General features: G+C 35.3%; 1 pseudogene across 1 annotated transcript; it reads right to left on the bottom strand.

The window, feature by feature from the left end:
* Positions 1-374: 374 nt before the first annotated feature.
* Positions 375-18484, bottom strand: LOC145598362 (ribonuclease II, chloroplastic/mitochondrial-like; annotated as a pseudogene). The gene is made up of 14 exons (XR_014103542.1): positions 18046-18484; positions 15617-15758; positions 15339-15452; positions 15167-15244; positions 14959-15090; positions 13914-14135; positions 13073-13255; positions 12728-12790; positions 11286-11392; positions 11007-11156; positions 9036-9195; positions 7140-7535; positions 4565-4789; positions 375-1466 (listed from the first exon to the last, which is right to left on the bottom strand). The product of XR_014103542.1 is annotated as a ribonuclease II, chloroplastic/mitochondrial-like (transcript).
* Between the last annotated feature and the right edge of the window lie 7279 nt (positions 18485-25763).

The raw sequence follows: 25763 nt of genomic DNA, 5'->3' as shown, positions 1-25763 counted from the left end.
CGACAAGAAATTCACAATTTATTTTAAAATACAAATATAAATGATATACGGAGTATTACGTAAAACAAATAAAATAACAAAGTTTACACCCTCCGTCCCATGTCTATAGTCCCTTATGGACATTATTTTACATTGAAAAAGTAAATTGACATTGAGTATGCAAAAAAATAGAGACCAAAAGTAATAAAAGTACCTGAAAAAACAAAATTAACATAGAAAATTTAAATTTACACAAATATTGTTACAAATTGAAGGGAATTTTGGTAAAAAAAAATTAATATAAATGATTGTTGGAAAAAACAAATGGTGTGAACATTTTTGGACTAGAATTTGTCCATAAAGGACTATCATTTGAGGACAGAGAGAGTATCACATAAATACAACAAATATTTATTTTAAAAAATACAAATAAACCGTACATTGCACGGGCTTTATCTAGGTTTTATATATTTATCAGTATTAAGGTTTGACCAACCAACCCCCTGAGAAATAAATTTGTCAAAATACAACTTCACCTTTGTTCCAAAAAAAAAAAAAAAAAAGGAAAGAAAAAACCCCTACTTTACCTAGCCTCAAGTTGTACCTATAAAGGCCATTTCTGCAATATTGTATCAATTACTCTGCAAAGCTTATTGACATTTTTGTCATCAGCTACTTTTACATAATACGAAGTAATTTTAGTACAAATCACTGATTCAATCAGCTGGTCCAAACAACTGATACAGGAAACTTTAACATCAGCTGATACATACTATTTCAACTAATTGTTGAGCAAGGCATAATCAGTGTGATGTGAATGGTTCAATCTGACCCAAGTAGACTCTGCAAAAGAGGGGGCAATACAAAAATTTAACATATACAATAGGCAGTAGAAAAAATGCCTAAATGCATCCTAGATTCCACTAAATACAACCTATACATCAGATCCATGACAATGTAGTATGAGAAGGCAATTCCGAATGACGAATCACCTAAGTACTCTTTGCTTATCATTCATCAAAACACACGAAAATCCAAGCCAGCTGCTAGAACTGAGCTTCTATGAGGACTTAGTTGGCCCTGGCGAGTTCAAGTTAATCAGAGCAAGCCATCACCCAATTCATTTCACCAGTACTCTCATCTTTTAGTAACAAAATTAGTTAAAGAGTCAATTTTGAATAGGCAATGAAATAGCCCCGAATAGTTTGTTGAGCACTGAGTCACAAACAGGCATCATCAGCTAGCCAACTCTAGAAAGCCATCTTACTTGCACATTGGTGAGGAAGTGTATTTTCTAATTCACATCCTTACATATGGTTTATAGACATCAGCACCTTCCGTGACATCAGATCAATATTATTCAGGAACATGCTTGAGTGACAATGTATCATCTCTTGGATGAGCTACTTCTACCTGAACTTCAATTTCATCTCCAACTTGAGAAGTTGAGATCCCACTAAGACCCATGCAGAAGCTTGAAGCCCAACCTGCAATCCAACCCAACCCAATTAGCAGAAACTTAATCACCGATTAAGTTAAGCATATTAAATGCATGCACAAGCGCACGCGCCGTGAGTGTGCAGACACTCGCACTAAATTAAATAAAGGTTTAGTCATCCAAAGAAGTCCAAATGTATAAACTTAACCTACATCCTGCATGGAAGACTAGCACAAAATGCAACCTAACCCTTCTTTGGGAGGGGAGGAAGAAAAAAAAGGAGATGATACAAGTTATAAACCACAGCTAACTGCTTTCCGGAGAAGAAAAGATAATCAAAAAATTGAGACATCTTAAGAAAGGCAGGGGTCTTCTATCCAGTACAAAATGAGCTGCGAATAAAATAACTAGACCCCAATATCTTGATGTAATTCCTTTACAAGAATTTATAGTTTTTTTCTTGTTTGGATGGTTATCATTGGGTGTTTGGTGGAAAAAGAAGTAGCTATATTTCTTGGTAGGGATTTTAATATTTGAAAGGGGTTTTTTTCTTGTTTGGATGGTAATCACGGGTAATTGATGGAAAGTAGCTATATTAAGAAAAGGTAAATTAGTGTTAAAGAACATTTGTGAAAGAAATACATTCTTAGGTTCAAGATGCACTAACTGATGGCATAACATGCAAATTTATACAGAAATCTTTTAACTATTATCAAACTTTGATTTACAACCTGTCATAACATGCAAAATTACACAGAAATATATTATCACCCAAGTTACAACCTTATACTAAACAGAATCAAGTTATTAAGTAAAATGTTACACAGTGATAACTATAATGCATAGTTGAGTGTGTCATGGTAATATATATACGCACACAAGAAATATTGCATACTTGAAGAGTTAGATATTGGTTAAAAATAAGTTTTTGTAGGATTCATATGCCAAAGATGGTTATAGAATGCACCATTCTCTTAGTCGTATTGAAGTGGATTCCTTGTTTTTATTCAGAGTAACAATTCAAGTTGCTAACAAAAACTGCTAAATGTTATAAACTCTCCTCCATTTTTTTTTAACTTTTCTTTTACATCACTTGATGATGCATGGAGCTTTAAAAGAGTTTATTTGCTCTTACAATATATTGGGAAAGGACAAGTGACTAATTAAATTTTTACTCCCTCCATCCTTTTATTACATGTCTGTATTCCTTTTTTGGGTCATCGAAATTAAGTGTCAATTTCTATTTATATGTTGTACTTTTTTACAATATTATTCTCTTTTTGATGATTTGTCATCCTTTTTCTTTTTCTTTTTTGTACTTTAACATTAATTCCCAACCACTTTTTCTTTCTCTTTATCTCTCTCTAACCCCACATTTATATGCCAAATTATTAGTTTTAAGGAATATTTAACTTTCTTAATTGCCGTGCAAAATGAGATATAGGCTTGTAATAAAAGGACGGAAAGAGTATAATAAAAGTACAATGGGGATCGTGAATCAGAGCATGTGAGAGAAAGTAGTTTTTTTAACCATTTAATTAGGGACCATGAAAGAGAAACGATAAAATATTTTGAGTGACGCTTTAGGGAAGAGAGAGAGATGATTAAATATGGTATAAATTTAAGAAATATAAAGTGATGCAAAAATAAAAAAATAAAAAATTAACACCGAACAATAACAAGTGATGCAAATATGAAAAATAACACCAAATTGCACTTCTAACCAAATTGCGCCGCAAAATGCAGTTTGGTGCGGTGCGGTTTAACCATATTTTTTTTAATTATAATTTTTTTTTTTTTTTGAAACAAAACTTTTATCTTATTTAGTAATTACTAATTATTTATAATTCAAATATTAAACTCTTTTTTTTACCTTTAATTAGCTAATAGTCAAAGATTAGCTCACTTAGTCTAGTTCTTTTATATTTTTTAAATACAAATATAATATTAAAACTGCAAACGCACTTCAATTCGATTTAAATTTTTTTGAAAACAACGCCAAACCACAAACCGCGATTTGGTCCTTTACAAAAACCGCACCGCAATTTTGAAATAGCAAACCGCACCAAACCACAAAAATGCGGTTTGGTGCTGTCTACACCGCACTCTATACAACCTTAGATACAATATAGTTTGAGCACTTAATAAATATATATAATCAAGACCTCAAAAGCCTCAATTATCATACAATTAATATATAATGCTATACTTCTAGTCAAGCCATGAGACAACATTACTTGTGTTTCAACTTTTCGCCAAGTGTTGTGCGACATTTCGCCAAGTGTTGAGCCACATAGGCGAAATGTCGCACTACGTACCAAAAAAAAAAAAAACATTAATACGACACCATAACATTAGATTAGTAAATTAAAGATAAAATAATTTACTTTTGAGTTTTATTTCTAATAAGACTTCTAAAATTCTACTCCCTCCGTTTTTAAATACTTGCTCCATTTCTCTATGCGCGGAGTTTTAGGAGAAATTGAAAAAAGTAATAAAATATGGAGGTAGTGGGGTAAGGGGAAGAATAAAAAATTGTAAATAGCAAAAGTAGATGAGAGAATTAGAGGAGAGAAAATATGAAATTAATAAAATATGATTCATGTTGGGTCCACAAAGTGAGAGAGATGAATTAAATATTGTACAAGATTTCCAAATAGGGACATGGAGCAAATATTTAAAAAACGGGCGAAAAAAGATAGTGAAGTTTTTAAAAACGGATGGAGTATATATGTATAAATCTATAAGGGAATTTAAAATAGATTTATAGGATAAAAAATGAAAAATAATAGGACTTTTAATACTCCACATGTATAAAATAGATTATAAGTTTTTTTAGAAAACATCTTATAAAATATAATATTTTTTCATCATAAAATTCGTTAAAATGTTGTACAAAACAATCCATTTATGATATAATTTAATCAGCTAAATTGAGAAGTAAAACTATTCAATGTAAAACCAAAAAAAAAACCCACAAATTAATAAATTAATAACAGAATCCTATTATTTTACATGTTTTCTCTCGTTAAGATCCATGTTTCTTAATTTACTCTCTAATTCCAAATGGGAAGAACAAATAAGATTGGAGGGAGTATAACACAACAGTGCAAGCACGTTCAAAAAAAAAAAAAAAAAAAATTGTACCTCCACCAAAATCAAGGCTGCGATGCGGTCCTTAATGAATCTGAGAATCAAAGCTCGGAATTTTCTTTCCTTTGGCTGCCTTCTTAAATATTCTAGTACCCAATACCGGAGACTACTACTGAAAAGCTTTCTTGCAACTCTATGCTGCATATTAACTATTGATGCTATCCCTTCTAGCTGACCTGCTGAAAATGGAGGGGCATCACCCCTAATAAAAGACTTTACCTGAAAGGCAATCAACCCAGTACTAATGTTACGGAACAAGAACGTCTATAGAGTCTATTTTTCTTTGAAGGCATGAGGAAACATAAGGCTAATCAAAATTTAAAAGCAACAATAAAACAACTTCAACAGCATGGAGACCGTAGTTGAACATAGATGTCATGAAATTGACAAATGTTTTAAATAAACAAAATGACACCCCGTGGTAGATAGTAAATCAGATTCATGACTAGAGAGCACAATTTTTATGAACAGAGCATGTATAAGTTTGGTCGGTCCTGATCTAATGTATCAGCCATAATACAGAAGCCATCATCTGTTCTACAAAAGGACGAATACGAAAATTAATGAGGGGCAACTATATATATACTAGCTTGGTTGATGGATCAACAATTTTTAATGGTGGAACAAACGACTCTCACTTGTTCTCTTCAGTTAACTTTTATAGATTAGCCCTTCATATAGGTGAAATGAACACAAGAGGTTGTTTATACATCTGTGTACTTGCTTCGTTGATCAATGCTAGATTAACAGATGTTTTGATGGTGGAATAAACAACTCTCATTTGAGCAATATTCTCTCTAATACGCAATATATACTTAAAACCTGAACAAGAAAGAAATGCAACACTACTTTCCAAACCAAAAACTTTGGAAGTGTCATATAGATAATAGTGAATCTTGTTTATTAGTATTAGCATGTAACATTATGCTGTCTGCATAGGAAATGAAAACAGGCCCAAAAAAAACCAAACGATTTATAAATATCTGGACCAAAAAGTGAAGAAAAGGCTAAAAAGATACTTCTTCCGTTTTTAACACTTGCAATGCTTCCTTAAAATGAAAATGTCACTATACTTGCAATACACTACAGTTGGAAACTTTTTTGGATGAAAGTTGTACTATTTCCCTTACTTAAAGGCCATGGCCTATTTAATTAACATCCTAACAATCTCTCAACCCCATTTTAAGTGTGTAAAATCATGTGAGGCCCACTTTTAATAGATACTATTGCATCAATCTATATGTAACTTATTGCCGTGGCCTAATCAGTAATCCCTCCAACTCGACAATAAAAAAATTCTGAAGCCATTCACAACTCTCCATAAAGTTTTCAAACACATACAGTTCCCTATGCATAAACTGCCTTCAAGAGGCCCACTTAAGTAACTATGGAGCAAACTCTGCCCACACTAAAGTAGCAGGCTACTCAAGAGCTTTCTTTTTTTTAGCATATTTAAATTACGAAGATCAGCAACTAAGACAACAATATCATCTACTTATTAGAAGGTATACCTAAACTTTTGTCACCACCCTAAGACCCAAACTTAAACCTTCGAACATATCAACTGCAGTGAATAAAAAAAGTGACATAAGATCCCCTTCCATAACCCCCATGACAAAGAAATCCACTTCGTGAGAACGCCATTCACCATCACCTAACACTTACCTCTTTGAATTAAAGAGTCCCAAGTTCCTAACCAATCTAGTCCAGAAAAAACAAGTGATTGCCAGTCTTGTTATCACAATAGAGCACACAAACACTGGGAGAAAGGCTCTTTAATTATGTCTCTTAGGTTGGAATCTGTCATCAATGCTGGATTCATCCAATATATGCCAAATTGAGCAACAGACCTTTTATCTTTTTGAAGCCTTAGACTTCCATATGAAATATGATAAGTAATAAAATTTGAGCATCAGGTGTTTCTCGCATACATAGTTACAAACAGCATATGCATTTTAAGGAAAACAAATGCAGAATGACCCCTGCTGCTACATCGCTTTTACCAAGATGCCTGGAGCATTAAAGAGGAAGATGCTAGTGGTACATGCTTTAACCTTGATTCACTAGATTTCCTTTCAAATGCTCATATATGCACAAAGAAAGGGAACGAATTATTCCTACACTAATACAGGCATTTTATCAGCTCTCCTAAGTCAAAACAAGTTTAGTTAACTTGATGTTTTTCCGGTGTCTTTACTAGGCTTTTTTATTAGCTGTCACCAAAGGAGAAATTTATATTAAACCAGCATACATGACTTGCTACATCAAAGGAAAGATAAAAATTACAAAAATAAACGTTTTATGAACCAATAATTATCAGAATGACTTAATTTTACAGGATGACCACCGGGATATGATCACCACTCAATTGCTTCAATATTGCACATTTAAACATGGGAGAGAACTTTCACTCAACAGGAATTATTTGGAACTATTACAACTGAAAAGTGAGAAAAATAAGCAGTAGCTAATCTCAGACTAGACAAAATGGATAATAAACAACACAGTGGAATATGTATGACTATTAAAACGTTTATCCAGTGTAATCAACATCAAGGGAAGAACAAACCTGATAATGGGCAAGAAGATCCATATATCTTCGTATAGGAGATGTAAACTGAACATAGCCAGGAACTCCTAAAACACCATGGCGTATTGGCTTCCTAAAATCATATTCAGCAGCACGCATTGTTTTAACTAAGGCAGCACTCCGAACTGGTCCCTCAGGAAGATGAGAAAATGTAGATACATCTATATTTGACTGAGGCTGTCCTCTATAAGGTAAAGGAATGTTGTTACAAGATCCAAATGTAGCAACGACTTCTCCACAAAGAATCATCATCTCCGAAACCAGGCGCATTGCAGGATCAGCTTGATTCTCTACATACAGATTGATTTGTGGTTCTGGATCATCAGGATTAGCCACTTTGACACGTGCTTCTATCATTGAGGTGTCAACGGCACCCTGAAAGAGAAAGTGATCCAACAAAGTTTGGAAATTCAAATAGACATCAAGCCACAACAAATAATCTATATTATAATTACAGAGTCGTTTTGATGAGAGTGCTCCAAAACCCAAATGCTCAACTCTCATGCATTTAGTTTGGTTTTTTTTTTTTTTTTTTTTTTTTTTATTAAAGCAAAATAACTACCCATTCCCACTACTTAATTTTTGTTTTTATTTGTCATTTTTAAAAAAAAAATCAATAACTAACCATTCACTATTTCCTTTTGGTTTTTCTTTTTCTTTTTTTTTTTTCGCGACTACTACTAACATTTCACTTTGGTACAATAGTATAATATATGTCATGCATTAGCACGAGTACACAGTTTTTTTATCAACAATTCACTATAGTACTCTAAATCCCCAACCCTTCAATTATATGCATTTTTATAGGGACTACCCTCCAAACATTTTCCATTTCTTTAATCATCAAAAACAAAAAAAAATGTAGAACACGTTTTTGTGCAACTAGCCTTAGCGAATAACTACTTGCAACAAAACAAAGTATGTAACCCCTAGAGCAAGACGCTAACCCATATGACACCAACCAAGTAACACGAGTAACCCCTATAATACTGAACGGGTAACCTCTATAACTTTGAAAAAGTAAACCCCATAATAACATTGCGTGACCACCGACATAAAAGAGTTAGATCCTGTTTTTTGAGCTTCTAAGCAACGCATAGAATATCATATTTCAGCATAGCAAGCAAGTGTCAGCACATTATTAATACAACTATTAATACTCAGTACAACAGAGCTAATTAGGGTTCAACAAAATCGTCCATTACAGCTCAAGTCTAAATTACAACATCAAAAATCAACTTTCCATATTTTAAATATATTTTTTCTTATATATCCCATGCATTTTGCACGGGTAAAACTGAAGAGATGCATATGTGTGCCAATAAGATTTTTAAGGCTCACCCAAAGAGAATTGTGATTGCAGATTACAAAATTTGTCATATATCAAGACTTCAAAAGAACAGATATTCAGGTGAAAAATACAGCTAAATAAACAACAAAAAAATTGCAAAGTGAAGTACGCCAAATACAACATGAAGAAACCCAGAAAATATTACTACACTGTAATTGAGAAATACAAGCTTTAAATATAATACAGAATACAAAGATGTAACCAGTTTTTTATGTCAAAAAAATTCCCACACGGCATCTATTGTGGTAACTATACAGGTCCACAAATATAGTCTTCACAAAATATGTGAATGAACTAGTAGGGAAATTTTTTTTAAAGAAAGGCTGGTAGAGGAGTTTTGGATGAGAGACCTTAGTCTTGTCATAAAATGTTGCTATAAAAGGAAATTGGACAGATATTTGATGGCACAAGAAATACAAAGAGTCACTATATTGGGGTATACAAACATGGTAAGATGAAATTAGCAGCTAGCAGCCATTACGACTTTTACAAGAAATATATATATTGTGAAAGTTATATCTAACCTGCTGTCTTCGCCAATGCAAACGTAGAGCTGCAGCCTCAGATAGAATCTTTAATTCAGGCTCCTCTTCAAGATTCAAATGTAGGAGCTCTGATGCACTTTCATACGTGAGCATGTAGGTAGGTCTTATAATGGTGTTCTCTACAGAATGCTCAGTGATGCTGCAGTAGAAAGGAGCCAAACATCATAATATGCCCATCATGTATGCACTACGCAAGACAGGCATTGAGTATTCTCATGTACGCACTATGCAAGACAACATCACTTTAAATGAAGCTTGAAGTTCATCCCACAACACATTAGCAGCAAGTGGTGCACTCATTCTTCTGGTGCCACTTGTGTAACCAAGTGCCTTTAGAATAGGTTGTTTTCTGAACAGGACAGAACAAAACCACATGTTGCCCATTTATACTATATCCAAACATTTGTTGCTTAGGCAGTAAAAATTACAAGAATAATCACATAGAGGTAGCATAAGCCTTACACCTTTAGTTGATGGTTGCTTGGCATACATTTTGCAAAGGATAGACAGTATTCGGTGAAAACCTGATACCATTATAACAGTTAACGAATACTGAAAGCATTTCTAGCTCAGATAATGACAGCTTCAAAGATATGAAATTAGGAATACAAAAGTATCCTTGAAAGTGAATGTTTGTCAGCTATGCAAAGGATCATTCTATGCAAGAGGTAACATAAACAACCATCTTTCTAGTACTGATGCTAATTGTGGCAAGAGTCATCAATGTGCTTTTGAGGTTTGATATTCATCCAGTTAGAATTTGTCCCTTTGCTGGCCAAGCTTGGGAAGAAGCACAATTGAGTAAGGTTCTGGTAAAAATCTTCTGGCACTTTGCTATTGACTAATTTGTCCTTTGTGCAGAGAGTGTTATGATGCTGGCATAATACATTTTGTTTGCTCCAAATTAGGAGGCACATAGTAGCTGCATAATCAACCGAATAGATTATCCTAGAGGACAGTGATGCAGCTTGCGACACTGCAATTGGCTCATGGCAGCTCCCCCACCACCACCAAGCAGGGTACTTTTCAGTTTAAGGTGAGCAGCCAGTGGCTTGGGGGTGATTATCAGAAAAAAAATTCTGGTGAAGCGGCTATTGCAGCATATAAATATATTATTGACAGTTAAGAACTGGTGAAGGCGGAAACAAAGGCTTCCTTTTTTTAGGGTTCTAATATGGTTCACCAAAGTGGCACTGAAAACTTTATCTTGGATAGTAAATGTCTTAATACTTGTTTGGTGAACATTAAAGTGTAGGAAACAGAAATTCATTGGAATTGCAAATGGAGTAGCTATTTGGTTATCAACAAAAAGTGAATGGGGGATGTAGAAAATCATGAGAATGGGGAACTTCCCACAAAACATAGGAAATAAATCACCAACCTACCCACCAACCCACCCCAGGTTAATTGCAAATGTAAAGTAATTTCCCATGAAATGTAACTTCCTACAGGAATTTATTTCCAAGTAAACCAAACAAGCACTAAGATAATTTGTTTAGTTTGAGATTTCATTTTCTAAAACTGTCAGTCCAGGACTTCTAGGTGATGTAGTTGTAGATTTGCTAGTCTGGATAGCCGGTTTATTTTTTGTTTATGGGGACCATGTTCATAGGTATAATAAAAGAAATTCATAACCCTTAGCTCATATGCCTCCCTATGAAGTTAGTGCTTGAGTGGTAGATGGGTGTCCTGAATTCCTAATGTTGAGATAACATAGTATCAGAAGATAGCTGTATTCTGCAAATAATTAAACAAACCCAAAAAATTATCACAACATATCTTCATGCACCAATGTTATTCAAAATAAATGAATGAAGTCAAACCGGGGATTACAGTTGTGATTCATGTAGAGTCACATGGAACAGACTTGTCCATATTTCTAACCCAGATGAGAAAAGTGGGCAACCAGATAGAAAGAGATGTGCATCAACCAATCAACAAAATGGTTACCTGCCATCAGAATGTAGAACAACCGATACTGTCATGGCATTGCACTTGGTCCCTTGTTTTAAGCTCATTCCTTCCATTGCAAGCCTCTCTGGAAACATAGGATAAGTAGCTGTAGGAAGAAATATAGTAGTTCCTCTGCTCATGGCCTCTCTGCAGGTCTCAATAAATTAAACAAAGTTAAGAAAGACATTAACATTTAAAAGATAAAGTAATATATGGAGGAGGAAAGAGCAAGTAGAACAGTATCAATGGATATGTCAAATGGGTGCATGGAATTACTTGTCAAGATTGCTTCCAGGTCGAACCAAGCAGGTTGGATCTGCCACATGTATCCACACTTTGATCCGTCCATCTTGCAATCTTGCCGCACTAAGTGCATCATCAAGCTGCAAGTACAAATTTCGTAATAAGATTACAAGGCATTGCAAAGTTCATGCAAAGGTGTCACATGCAAGTTTAGCCTTCAAAAAATGGCTAATGACTCATCAGTCAGCTCTGCACCTAGGGTGTTCTCTCTGAAGATTCCCAATCTTCCTACGAGTTGTTAGGGGTTTAGAGCAATAACACGTTCAGTCAAACTGCAAGTACTCTGGAAGTCCGTTTGTCGGTAGAATAATAAGCTACCATGAATTCAAACTTTATTTGCTTGTAAACAAATGTCACTAGCCACTACAGAGCTTCATGAATCAATTCAATATATGATTGTGGCTAAGCAAGATATAGTGAGGTATAGACCCACAACCTATAGTGAAAAACAACTCCATAAGAGAAGCGACCCAACAGATTGATAAGCAAAATGATGAAGGGAAGGTGCTGTAGAAGACTTCTGTTAGAGTCCTCCTACTGTACTACAGCAAGCAACTAATGTAATTGAGAAAACGGATGGAGCACCATTACTTGTGGAAGCAGAGACAAAGAAAAGTTTATCCAACATCAAGAGAATGCTGACTTCAATAAGTATCATAATTTCATAAACACAAGAAATTGTAGATGCACTTGCAGGAAAAATGTATAGCTTTTCAGCTGACAGAATCTTGAGAGTCCCAGTACCTATTCAACAAGCAGGATCTTTAAACCGAGAAAAATTTGTGAAGGGTATATATATATATATATATATAAAGGGATTGATAGAACTGATTGGGATTTGAGGAATGACCGAATGAGCAAAAAGAAGACAGATTAATAATAATGTAATCACAAGTTGATGAATATCATAAACAAAGTTAGTCTAACCACACTCCCATTTACTTAAAAATTTGGGTGAGCTGAAGGAAATAGGGTAGCTATGTAGTAGGGAAACATTGCTGACTTCATGGTTCAAGGTTTGCACTTCATAACGCCAACAATTGGCAAGTAAAACATTTCAGAAGTAACCACCTAGCAATCGAGACACTCTTCTAATTAAAATATCCAGATCTGAGATTTGTGACATGTTTCGAAATGCATTGTGTTCGTTTCAGCATCAAAATGCCAGAGTAATGAAACCATTTTGTGAACGGGAACATTACAATACTCTGTCTCTCTCCCATCTCGATCACAGTTCAGAGGCCGCCGCCAACAAGTTCTCACCGTCAAAAGCAAGACATTGCAGAACCTGTGCTTTGTTCTGGCAAGTCATTCTTTCTTCAAATTCATTGTCTGTCTGTGTGTGTGTGTGTGTGTGTGTGTGTCAGATGGAGTGTAAGATGGAGATGATTCTATCATATTCGAATTACAATTACCTCATCAGCCTCGTCTACATCAATGGCGTAGACCTTCAAATGAGTAAGGTCTTTCCTTCGAATCTGAAAGCAATGTGGTCGAGTAAGTCATAGAGCACACTGGAAACAGATTTAAAATACATAAAAAAAAAATATTAAAAAAAATTAAAATTAAAAATTTTAAAAAAATAAAAATAAAAAAATAAAAGAATAACCAGCACCTCTCCTCTCCTAAATAAGCCAGCAAGAAGTGAAACAACTCCCTTAGAAATCGTCACTCAAAGCTACTACCTAAATACTTTAATTAACCTTTTTGGGCGTAAATACATTATTTGACCTCTTTAGGAGACGATCATAAAAAATTACCTCATCAATATCACGAGATTCTGACAGCAAATCTTCAGCAGCCAACACAATTTCTTCTGGGTGATTGGTGCGAATGTTCAGCTTCAACAGATCAAGATTAACATGTACTGGAAAATAACCAATATCTATGAGAAGATTTAATGCTGATGACGGTGTTTTCGCCAACCCCATGGCTGTAAGAATCTGAAAAGAGATGTTTACTAGCATTAGACATGGCATAGAATACATGTTTTGTTTATCGAGTACAGACTGCATATAAATGCCAAAAGAATAACCACTCTGCCGCAATAAAGCAGTCCTTCCATTCTTGCTTGTCAAACTTTGAATATAGTTAAATAAGTCAGATAGGATATATGGCTACATATCTTGTTTGATAGCACCAATCCTCTAGATTAGCTTTATGAGGGAGAAAAGTATATGCAGTAGATTATGAATGACAGATTTTGTTATATCAGCATTTCATAATATCTAAACGGAGAGGAAAGGTTATATATTGTGTAAAGGAAGTACAACTAAGAACAAGATGTTTAGAAGAGTAAGAGCACATGAATATATCAACTAAAGAAGTTCCAGATAAAATCTTGGTCCATGATCACAAGCAATTAATGACAGCAAAAAGTGAACTTCTCTTCAGAAATATACCTATTGTAATCACTTTTTCAAATAGGTTGAAATTTTACTTCCTCTTACAAAAGACAAATCTATATTAGGACAACTTAAAACAAAAATTGGACTGTTTAATTAGGTACTTAGGTCAGACAGAACATATTTATTATAATCAATAAGCTCTGACAGTTGCAAGGGATTGTGGAATTTAGCTGTTCTCAAGTAGAATAATTACCGTCCCAGCTGTTCTCTTCTGGGTATCACTGCAGAATGATTCAACTGCATAAGCAGCTAGAGCCTCAATACGATCACAAATTCTGTCCTCTGATTTCCACGAGGACCTAGGAAGCTTCGCATCCATAGATCTTGCTTTGGCAGAATATAATAAGTCTATGAACTCCTGAAATTCCTTTTCACCAGTCTCCTTGGCAAGTTTCCTCCTCATAAGTTCCTCAACCTAGAATTTCATGAGATAATATTCCATCTAGTAACCATCAAAAACAAACCAATATAGACAGACGGACAGAAAGCAGTGCATATTGAGGAAATATATTTTGCAAATAGAGAGTGTAGTAAAAGTATGGTCAAATAGAGAGTGTAGTAAAAGTATGGTCAAATAGAGAGTGTAGTAAAAGTATGGTCAAATAGAGAGTGTAGTAAGTGCATCATCAAGCTGCAAGTACAAATTTCGTAATAAGATTACAAGGCATTGCAAAGTTCATGCAAAGGTGTCACATGCAAGTTTAACCTTAAAAAAATGGCTAATGACTCATCAGTCAGCTCTGCACCTAGGGTGTTCTCTCTGAAGATTCCCAATCTTCCTACGAGTCCAGATCATCAAATAAGCAAAAATAAGATGATATAAACACAGCCTTAAGGGGGTGAGTTTGTTCCCTCACATCAAAGACTACTTGCAATCCAATGATCCATGACAATGAGAAGTTTAAAAAGGTAGTCAAACAATATAGAAGGTACAAAAATCAGCAGTAACCTCAATAAGGTGAAAAACCCCAGCCAGTATCATGCACCAGCACAAACAGCATGTATAAAGAAAATAAATTTAAATCTCAAAGAGTGTACGGTATATTATATAGAGCTCAAATATAAATCAATGCTATGCTCATCAATTGTACCACTTCCAGTCCAAATGATTATGAGAAAATAATATTTTATAGAGCCAAGCTAGACTCACAGGAGAAGTATACAAGAGGGAAAAAGGCTAAACAACCTAAGAAAAATACAGAATATCTAGAGCAAAAAGGATGAATCAGATGGTTTACCTGATCAGTAGACCGAGGAGTGTAAACAGAGCAATAACCTTTACTCTCCAGCACAGAGAAGTAGATTTCATCCTTTGACAGCAAGAGATGAGCACAATAACTCTCAAGTGGTTCAGCAATTCCATAAATCATCTGTATAATGAGCTCACATAGTCAACATCAACTATAAATCAGAACTATGATTCTATGAAGCAAAGATATGTAGTACCTCTGCCAACTCCTCTGGAGTCACTGACTTATTCTTCTCAAGCAGCTCAGCCCAGGCAAGCTCAAGCAGAGATGAATCCTACATAAATTAATACATTTGATCAATTAGTTTTTTAGGTCCAAAAAAATAAGCACACTGTACTCAAGGTAATTCACTACAGGACCAGACTAACCAAGTTATCCTGAGCTTTCTGCATAAACTCTGAAATTTGGGTATGGTCAAAATTCTCAACACCAGGAACAACATAAGTTATCTGCTGTGGTTTTATAGAGCACGATGTACCATTCTGCTTGAAATTAGGGGGAAATGAGTGAAGAACCAATAATAAAGGAAGGATAAATCAATTCACCCTGAAAAACAAGTATACAATAAATTTTCTTGCTTTTGAAGCAAAAAAATGATATATGCTCAGAATTTTAAGTTTTTAATATATTCTTCATGTATATGAACCTGATCTGACACCATCCAGTTCTTCTTCCCATCAGGTTTCTGAGCAACTGCTAGCAAAACCCTTTCGGAATCCTTTTTAAACTCTAACAGCAAACCGCCTCGAAGTCCCTGCTTTTCAAGCTTGTCTTTAAGAAGCTCTCCACTGCTCGTTAAAACCAACCTCCAAAGAGAAGCACCTAATCAGTAGGGAGCTAGACCTTTTCTTTGATAATTGCTAAATGAGTAAATAATAATTGTGCAAGAGATCATTAACTGTCACTCAAAACGAAATATTATAGGTGTGAACAAATATGCTACCGTTAGAGTGAAATATTATAGGTGCGCCATTATGTATATTTGTTCACATGTATGTACACTAACGGGAGTTTTTCAATATGTATGTACACTTTAAGTTTTACCCTTAGTATTATAATGTTTATAGCTCATAACAACCTTTGACTAATAAAGTAAAAATTTATTTTTTTCGCAGCTCCATACCAAGAAAAGAAATCGTTTGGCACAATCTCGTTTAAATGACATGGTCTATGTCAAATATAATCGAGCTTTGCAACGCCGATATGAGAGGCGAAACACCATTGACCCCATTCTTTTGGATGATAATGATGAAAGTAATGAGTGGCTACTTGGGAAAATGGATGAAAACTTGGAGGAAGAACTTGTGTTTGAAGGTGATGACTTGACATGGAGTGCGGTTAGTAAAGCCACCGGGGCTAATGAGCCTTCCTATGCTACTAGAGGGGCATCAAGGGTTAGAAACAATGCTCCATCATCATCTAGAGGGAATAAAGGGAAGGGACCAATGGTGATGGATGATGATGAGGATGATGATGATGATGAGTGGGAGGAGGACATTGGTGAAGATGCGGATAATGAAGATGTTGAAGACTTTGATGTTGATTTAGAGACTCTTTAGTGCTTTGAGACCATCCACTACCCTATGTTTTCTTTTCTTTCTCTCTTTTAATTAAACTATGCTAATTATGTCTTACTCTAACTAGTCTCTAAGTACTTCTCTAATACTTTTGCGTTTTAATGAGTTAGCGATGATTTTTGTCAAATTACGCTTCCCTTTATGCATTTATAATAGATGTGATATGTTGCTTTAAGTACAATATTAGTCTAGAAATCATTTTGGATGGTTTTAGGGTCTTAAGGTGCGCCTTGACTACGAAAGGTGCGCGCCTGAGCCTAGGCTCCAGGGACCTTTTGCGCCTTGGTGCGCCTCACGCCTTTTAAAACCAAGAGAGCCAGTATAGGAGTTTAATACTTCAACTATAACACGGAATAATACTATGGCTAACCTTTTACATGAATATATGAGATTAGTCATTGAAGATGATGAAGACGCTGAATAGCTAGAATATGATGAAGAGCATGATAGTGGTAAAAACTAAAAACAATACATCCCTTGATGATTGTGAGATAAATATTGATGATCATACTGGTTGATCTTCTAAAGGAGGAATTGGATAACACATCATCCACTCACTTTTTACAAAGTTTTCAAAATCAAAAGTCTACAATAAGCGAGTTGAGCTTTCGGAAACCGGAATATATATTTAGAAAAAAAAAATCTAACTTTTTGTCATCTTAACAGAACTTCCCTGTATAAGCCTTCGGGATAATCTTCCTTACCGGCAAAATTGGCAGATTATAAACTTATCATGACAGATAAATAAAAAGCATGGCAATTTTTGCCATCCATAATTCCATAGTCCAAATCTACGAACGCTAACAAACAGGAACCACTAAACAGATGCTAATAAACTTCTCAACTCTCAAACAGACACAAAAAAACCTCTCTTTCAACCGTCTGAAGGTTCACTAAATCCACTACTCACAACTGCATCCCTCAACACTGGGATAGGTCGTCTCTTCCCTTATCTAACAGATATACTACAATACTACTCAGACACCACCTCTACAACTAGACACGGCATATAAATCCAAATGGAACCGAGCTAGTAAACAAATTCACCCATGGTTCGGTAAGTTACATCGTTTCACTTCAAGTTGCTCCCAACCACTCAAATCAATCCTGAAACAATGCCATCAATCAAACTATCAAAGTAACTCAATTCTTGATAAATTTTGCATCCCCCAATTTCTTTGATGACGATCTTTAACTCAAAATGTTGGCTTACCAATTCCATGTAATTTCATCCATTCGTTCCATATCAACACCGCTAGCACAACATAACAGTAAGCAACTAACTAAACAAATCAAATATCATCAAAGGATAAACCTGATTCAGGTAGAACAACCAATAAATTCAATTTAAAAATAAAAAATAAAAATAAAACAAATTCCACCAAAACTCCAAGCAGCAGAAACTTATCTCACAATATCTTATTCAAATTCTCCAAATTTTTAAGCAAAAACAAAAAATTTTGCGAATATAAATAATAATGAAATACAAACATACTACCTGTTCGAAGCTCGAATTCGTCTTGTCCTACGCCTTTCCTGAAGCTCCTCCAATACACTATCGACCAAACTATGAACCGCAAAAACCCCAAATTTTCCGTCATAACCATTGAATTGAAGCTTGAAACGGAAATTAGACGAAATGAACCCTAATTTAGAGCGAGTCTGAGGTCGTAATTGATGAAAACAACAAAACAAAGAAGAGAGAGAAGGGGAAGAACAAGCAGATGGCCGAATGATAGCGCAGCCATTCACAGCACGAACCGCCATCATCCTCTTTCCTGCGGCAAGAATTCTAGAGATTTGAATAGCTCATGTGGATTTTAAAGGAGAACACAAGCACAAATGTAATGGAGTGATGGAAATGAGTTACAAGAATGGTGGTGTGGGAAGTTGTGGAGTTTGGGGGAGTTGGAGTTTATGGGCCGGAAGCTTGCCGATGTTGTTGATAAACGCGGGTAAGATAAAATAGTGTACGCCTTTTCTTTTTTTTTTTAAAAAAAAAAAAAAAAAAAAAAAAAAAAAAAAAAAAAATCGGAATTACAAAAAAAAAAAACATTAATAAAATTAAAATACATACTCTAACTACACTTAGGTCTCGTACACTACACTATAAAAAAAATATTAAGTGAATAATTTCAATTCATTAAAATTAATTTCAGATCGGTAAAAATAATTTTAATTCAATAAAAATCAGTAAATTTAAAGAAGAAATATAATAAAAAAAAATCAATAAAAAATAATTTCTGTTCAACAAAAATAATTTCAATTTATTAAAAATAAGTTATGTTCAGCAAAAATAAATTTAGTTCAATAAAAATAAATTCAATTCAACAAAAATAAGGTGGAGTGAACGGGGTCGATCATACAAACAATTCCTAAAAAATTTAAAATTCTAACATTACATATTACTATAGAACTAATTACATTGTACTATTGTAGATTTCTATTTAAAAGAAAAAAGTTTAAGTCGGAGTGAATAGAGAAAGGAAGGTATTGATGTTTGGCAAAAGTTGCAAACAAGGTATTGAAGTTTCAGTAGTTGCAAAGAAGGTAATGAAACCTTCACTGTAGGTAAAAAAAATCGGTGGCTACTTGCTCCAACCGGTTACTGCAATTTTTACCTTTTAAAAAAAGTAAAAGCTGATTTGTAGCATTGGAAAACGAAAAACCATCATTACCTTCTTACCTTGACACGAGAATTGGAAAGGTTAATACCTTTCTATTCTTTCCTCCCCCTATTGGCTTCTGTTTTGGGTAAAATTACCCTGTCCACGTGGACCAATCAAAGAGGGCCACGTGTCAAGCCTAGGCAGGTCTATTTGGGCCAATTGGCAGCTGACACGTGTCAACCTCGAATGCTTCTTGAATTGCGGCTTTCAAGGCCCAATTCCCAAGAACGTTGTAAAATGGCGCAGCCCGCCAAATCTAGGTCAAATGACCTAAAAGGGTGATGAGTCTATTTTATATATATTTTTATTCCCCGTCCCACGGTCATATTTGTGCTTATTTTAGCTCTGTGGAGCTATTTTTATTACTAATATACGTTTTCTAGTGTTTTTGTAGATTTGGTATTATTTTGCAGGAATTTGCATATTTATGATAATTCCTAAGCTTATTAAGCCACTATGAAGACATTAGAGTCGGATCGTATTTTATAACCGTATATTTGAAGCTTAAAGTCGAGCTAACTAATTTGATTCGAGGATTAAAGGCTTGGTTCGTCAGAGTACTAATTTTATTACAAGTCCAATACCGGATATCAAGACAAAGGATATTGGGTCAATTCGTATGAAGCCCAATTTATAACCCAAGAAGCATACTTGTTGCTGCCAACTTAGGCGAAATTGACGGGGCCGATCAGATGGACTAAGGGCCCGATCGGGCGAGTGTTTGTTGCATTAAGTCGGTTTGGTGATTTTCTATATAAACCGAAGTTCGAAACAACCAGGGGCAGTTTTTTAGATTTTTTTCTTTGTTTTCTTTTACGGAGCTTTTAGGATAGTTTTAGGAGAAAAACTCGTAATTGTTTTCTTGAGTATTAGTTGACTTTAGGATTAGTTCACGCAACTTTCTTTTCTTTTTCTTTCTTATTTTTAAGCTTTTATTATTAGCTCTGAAGTTTTGTGCTGGGAATTAAGATTATTACGTTCTTATTAGTTATTACGTTCCTTCAAGTTGCTCGTTGAATGTTTTTATTTAAACTTAATTATTATTGCTTTTGTTTCATTCATACTAGTTTTATTATTATTGTTTTGAGTATGATTGTTTTAATTGCCTTTATTAGTTTAGTTTCTATCATGTGTGAGTAGTTTTATTTCTAGGGTTTATGGGGATCCATAAATAATATGAAGGGGTAATTTATTGTTGTTAATTGTCAATGCTAGATTAATTTCCTATTGATTGATTTAATGCTCTGTGACTAGATTAGGCCTTATCTTTTATGCATGAGTTTGACAATATTGATTCGAGATTCGACAGATGAGAATTGATGTTTAGGTCTAGTTTCAATAGGCAGGTTAATTTATAAATGGTTAGGTCGAGATTCGAAAGATGAGATTTAATACCGGTAAATTAATTGTGTGATTATAATACGTAGCGAAAGCCCTTTATAATCTGATTAGTATATGCATTGATGAATGATTATTATATTCTACCCTGGAATATTATTATTGGTGAACCTATGCCCTGGATTCTTTTTTATATTATTTTCTCCTTATTCTTGATCTCCGTAGTTTAGTTTATCATTCAAATATAAATATTGGTTACCTCATAATCTAGATTATAATAATTAATTGGGAATAGAAAGATCCGTTTCTCTGTGGATTCGACCCTACTTCCCTATCTACATTAGTTAGAGGATTTAGGAATTACTTTTGATTTGGGGATACGACTTTACCCTGTCAAAATTTGGCACGTTCTCCAATGACCCTATAAATAGGGATATATTCCCCAAATATTGAGACATATTCAATCATTTATTACACCTATCCTACATTCTCTCACATCAGAGAGCACCTGATCTCGGAATCCGAGAAGATCTCATTTTACTTTCCGCACTTTCTCCTACTCACATTCAAGTACTAACTTGACCGTCGAAGGTGGAGCTCTAAACACCCGGAGTCTCCGTTGTTTTGCAGGTACAGACGCAGTCGGATCAGTCCTCGAGCTGTAACTCTCCCAAGGGACAAAAACACCCAAAACATTTGGCCCCGTCTGTGGTGAGAGTACCTCAAGGATGGTTCAAGAGTCTGTACCGCCTCCTGACCACACAGTTAATCAGTCGGAGGTCTTCAGTGACCACAAGGATGATGATCCTCAAGTCGAAACATACATAGCCAAAGATGGCTCTCTAATCACCAAGTGCATCTGTCCTAGAGACACTCTAGAGCGGGGTGCAAGCCAGGCGTGTACAAGCAGGCCCTCTAGTCAGCCGAAAGGGGAAACCCAAACGGCAAACGCATCCGCCCCATTCACCCAGGACGAACTCATGAAGTTCATGACTAGTTTCAAGGATGAAATCAAAGATCTGATCGCCAAAAGTAAGGCTGGCCCAAGCAAGGGTCAGTCGGCAAGGAAGACTCCTCCATAGAGGAGGAAGCCAGTCAGGGACAGGTAGCCAACTCCGCATCTAAAGGACAAGGCAGCCAAGACCCTAGACTGGTCCAAGATCCTTTTGCCCCAAAAGAATCCAAGAAATCCTCGCCGGGAGAAACAACCGGTGGGTAACAAAAAATCTACTCCTGACGCTCAAAAGATCTGATCACCAAAAGTCTTGACTTGAGTACCGGGTAGCAGGGAGATAGAGAAGGACTTCGCTCCTATGTCAGGCGGTTCAACCTGGTGAGAATTCAAATCCAGGGGATGTCTGACGAGGTAGCCTATACAGACTTCTTTAAGGGTCTGAAGGACGAGTCGACCTTTAAGTTCGACCTTATCCGAAAGAGGGTATTCACCCTTCAAGAAGCGTTGATAGAGGCGGAGATCTTTATTCAGGATACCGACCTCTGCTCGTCCAGCCATTAGTCGGACTCCAAGAAGTTTGACAAGCAAAAGGAGAGTCGGTCTGCTCAGCCGGCTCAGAAAGCTAAAGAGAGCAAAAAGAGAAAAGAAGTCTGGGCAGAGGAACCTGGTCAGCCGTCCAAAAAGGGGAAGAAGGAATTTAAACCGTATGTCTCACAGTATGAAATCAATAAAGACTGTTACGCCCTCTTTACAGAGGTGAAGGACCGGCTAACTATTGAGAAGCTGAATCCTATGAAGAGTTCCATTCAGTCGCGGAACAAGAATAGATTCTGCCACTTCCATCAGGAGGTGGGCCATGATACCAACGACTGTTATAGTCTCAAGAGGACTTTGGAGCGTCTGGCTGACAAGGGCTTGTTGAAGTCTAATGTCATGAAGTCCAAAGCGAATTCTAAGACGAATCCGGGGCAGTCCTAAAAAACTGTCACTAGTGAAAAAAAGTCTATTTGTAACAGCTTAATCGTAACGGGCATGTTGTTGCCCATTACAATAACATCATTCGTAATGGGCGAAATTAAGGTCCGTTACAAAAAAATTTCAATCCGCGTAAAAAATGAGTATTTGTAACGGGCGGTCAGGTTACGAATAAGTTTTTATTTGTAACGGGCAATTACTGACAGTTACAAATACTAAGTTATTTGTAACGGACATTTTCTGTCCGTTACAAAAAGTAAAGTCAAAACGATATTGACCGACTTATTTGTAACGGACTTAAAGTGTCCGTTACGAGTAAATGTTCAAAGTTAACCCTAAAATCTTTTCAATTCCCTTTTTTCATTTTCCCTCACTCACGCTTGTAGATGCCCATTTGTGTCTCCCCAAAACCAAACCCAATGATGAATACCTTTTGCGTCGAATCATGATCGAATGAAGTGAAAGTGTGGAAAGTCTAATGTTGCGGTTAGTTTTTATTAAAAATCTCTCTTCCTGTTTTCGAAAACTTACTCTATTTTATGAAAATAGCCAATATTTTTTAGTTTTTTCCATAACAAGGGTCAAATAATAGTGTAGTTGGATAGGAGTCGAAAAGAGCTTTCCAACGATATATTATAAGCCCAATTCCGATGAATAATGAGGAAGTTATGGCCAAAATACTAAACTGGGCCCAGTTTGATTCTTATATGCGGCCCAATGATCTAGAGGAGAGCCTATTATGAATTATCATTCGTAATGCAATTAGGATTGATTATAGTCTTCTAGAAGGTTCTTTTGAATCCTAATGGGATTAGGATTGATAATTATGTTTTGTGAGTTTTATTTGGAATAAAAGAAGTGGTATATGTGAAATTACAATTTTACCCTTCGTACGAACTTTTACGACTTTGATTTTAACAAAAAAAAAGAAAACGCGTGGAAAAACCTTTTGCAGCGCCAAACGTCAGGTTGTCGCCTAGGTGCTGTTGTTGGCGACAGAGGCGTGTTTTATTCCTTTCGAACTCTGATTCTTTTTATCGATTCCGGACTATTTCATTATAAATAGCGTGTTTAGACCCTCATCAATTTTCATCAATTCTCGTCAATTCTCATCAATTCTCGTCAATTCTCATCAATTTTCATCAATTCTCATAAACTCTTAGCCAGAATTCTCTAATTCTTCTCTCTCTCTAAGCTAAAGCTTATTCTCTCTCCCTTTTTCTAGCCTAGTGTAAGGAGGGTGATCCCATCGTAAGGGGGTCCTTCCTTAGATGCCCATTGGCCCTTTAGAATCTTAGGACTTTACACTTATTAGGGTGTATTAGGATTCGAATTCCTGACTGTTTGGGAGACCTTGAATTAGAAATGATACTCTCATCACGCTTTTTTGTAAGAAACAAGTAGGAGTCGCCAATGAGTTTTAGGAAAACTCATAAACCTCGTTCTTGCCTTTCTTCCATGTGGAGTTCATGGAATAATTAGCATGAATCATAAGTTTACCCATGCCCAAATTGGTCTACATAAAGCAGAAATGAGTTCAGGAGTGAGGGTACTAAAATAACGTTCCTTTTAGGGAGGAATCGCTATTCTAGCCCTAGTACGACCTCTACTAGCTCTTCCTTTTTCACAATTTCATTACCAAACAATATATGCAACGTGATACCTAAAGACTAAGTTAGTTGATTTTATTTACAATCATTAATCACGTAGGAATTACATTGCAAAAGTCGTTATTCTTATTTAATCAATATTCGTGAAAGAACAATAAATAAGCAATATTCGCCTTGTCTTAAGTGGTAAAACAACAATTAATTATTCAAATTCTAGTCTTGATTAACGAAATAATACTATGTGAATTAATTAATTAAAATTTTGTTTAAAGTGATCAAACAACACTATTTATTCAATTAAAGTTATTTAAACAATAAAGGAAAAGTGATTTATCTAAGTGCTCAGGAAACTAACCGTTCTTCTTTTATGTTAAATCTCCATTTAATGTGTTTATGGACTTTCTTTCTTCTTCGTACCTCCAAGGACTTCAATAGATTCAATTAGGGTTGGAAAGTATTTGGGATGAGAGAAGAAATAGTAGTATGATAGTAAGAGAAGTTGAGAGATTAGGGTTTTGAGAATACTAGGGTTTTAATTCTGAATTTTTCGGTCCCCGTAATGCTGAACGAAGACCCCTATTTATAGGTGTAGGGATCCAGGTTTAGGGTTTTAGAGCCACGCTGTCAGGTGGCGCGCGCAACTCTCTGAGTCGCGCTAGGTGCCGCGCGCAACTAATTGAGTTGCGCTGGTTTGCGGTTTGCCTTATACGAAAACACGTTTTTAAAACTTCCATAACTTTTGATTGCAGAGTCGGATTAAGGCGTGTGAATTTCTTCCATAATTCGAATGTCTTCTAACCAATTCCGTTGGAATTATGTTAAAATATGTTATGGATCAAAAGTTATGGCCGTTGGAGTGAAAGGGTGTTGGTTTTAGGGCCCGGTTCAGTGTTTTGATCATAACTTCTTCGTTTTGTCTCGGAATTGGGCTTATAATATACCGTTGGAAAGCTATTTGAAAGGGCTATCCATTTTTATAGGACTTTCATGGGAATTTGATAGTTGGTTCATCTATTTGTCTCGGTTTTTCAATAATGTAGGTTCCATTAGATCCAATCATTACATTTGACGCATTTGTGTCCGTTATAAATCAAGTTTAAACATGTATGAACATGTTTTAGGCCTAATTAGTAATCGGACAAGGCTCTAAGATAGTTTGGTCTCTAATATGGGTTTTAACTTACTTCATAATGCTTTTCGTAGTCCATAAACACTTCAATTTTGATATAACATGAAGAACGGATTTTTGTAACATCATCGCACTTCCTTTCGGAACAAGAGGACAAAATTAGGTGTCTACACATATACTTTTACAAACATCATTCCTTATACATTAGCACTAGACACATCTAGCCAAGTTCGAAGTTGCCTTCACCATAGACGTGAAAGGTTTGGTATTTCTGAGGGTTTGGTCCCAAATCTCTATTTCAATTATTTAATTTAATTCTTTGATTTTATTATTTTCCTTGAAGTTACTAACGTGTGTATTTTGTTATTAGAAAGAGGTACGAAGCATCCAAGTAAGTGATTTAATTGTTTAATTGATATTTTGATATAGAAATCATGTTTAGATTGTTATTTTGATTCCTAGTATCATGTTAGGATGTTTTATTGCTTCCTAGTATCATGTTTAGGGTAATGAATAAGTTTCTTATATCAATTATGATTT

The sequence above is a fragment of the Chenopodium album genome, chromosome 2 (genome assembly GCF_948465745.1).
Source record: "Chenopodium album chromosome 2, dcCheAlbu1.1, whole genome shotgun sequence".
Classification (NCBI taxonomy): domain Eukaryota; kingdom Viridiplantae; phylum Streptophyta; class Magnoliopsida; order Caryophyllales; family Amaranthaceae; genus Chenopodium; species Chenopodium album.
This window is presented reverse-complemented; position numbering and strand designations above follow the sequence as displayed.